The 865-nt window shown below is 43.2% G+C and overlaps 1 protein-coding gene across 1 annotated transcript in view; it reads right to left on the bottom strand.

The window, feature by feature from the left end:
• The window catches only part of zgc:103559, a 93,980-nt gene extending 93,301 nt beyond the window's left edge, over nt 1–679 (bottom strand). Inside the window, exon 1 of the mRNA XM_032514578.1 lies at nt 389–679. The gene's annotated coding sequence lies outside the window, so the exon portion shown is untranslated. The remainder of the gene's footprint in view (nt 1–388) is intronic.
• Nucleotides 680–865: the final 186 nt, after the last annotated feature.

Genomic DNA, 865 nt, shown 5'->3' with positions numbered 1-865 from the left:
GTTTAATTTCTTATACTGCACTGTAACGTTTTTTCTTGTTTTATCCGTTTTTATCTTTTAACTGTTTTTATGTAAAGCACTTTGAATGGCTCTGTTGCTGAAATGTGCTATAAAAATATTTGCCTTCCCTTCATATATTTGACACAAAAGCTTAAGCAAAACAATCAGAAAAGTCCCACGGAAAAACTGTATTGTCCAATAATACCAGTGAAAAGAAATTCCACAAAAATGCTACGTGAAACTCCACCTCTGGTTTTCTTAAATCTTAGTTTGTTTTTGGAGCAAAACAGAAAAATTAATCAGTTGGTCTCACTGTATCTTTAAGTCCGACCGTGCATGCAACAGAAAGTAACGACATTTCATGTAAAGTAAGAATGGCCACACTTACAGATATTTGTTCTATCAGTCAGTCACGTAGTCAGTTAGTCAGTCCGAAATCCAGTCCGGGGTTTAGCAGGAGAAATGGGTGGAAGAGCGACGCCAGTGAGCAGCGGAGAGGTGGGAGCGGCTCATGTGGCGTGATCCGGAGGTTCCAGGTAGGCTGGTCGGTCAGGGCAAGGGTTAACGGAGCCGTCAGCAGCGATCTAGACAAACGTGTTATGTTGAGCAATAAAGCAACATTTACTTTCACTGCCGCGCAACTGAGCTGTAGCTCCACCGACCCTACGTACTGCTTCACCTCTGTCTCGGTCCACTTAATCCTCAGACTAGGAAGGACTCTCTCTCTCTCTTTTGTCGCTCACCTGGAAATAAAGAAATTAGTGTTGAAGGGGCGGTTCCGCTGCTTAAGAAAAGCTGATGCAAATGGTGATCTCTCCCAAGTTGTCACAGTGTGTGTGTGTGTGTGTGTGTGTGTGTGTGTGTG

This window comes from Etheostoma spectabile, chromosome 4, assembly GCF_008692095.1.
Source record: "Etheostoma spectabile isolate EspeVRDwgs_2016 chromosome 4, UIUC_Espe_1.0, whole genome shotgun sequence".
Classification (NCBI taxonomy): domain Eukaryota; kingdom Metazoa; phylum Chordata; class Actinopteri; order Perciformes; family Percidae; genus Etheostoma; species Etheostoma spectabile.
Note: the sequence above shows the minus strand (reverse complement) of the source record. Positions and strands in the feature narration are given on the sequence as shown.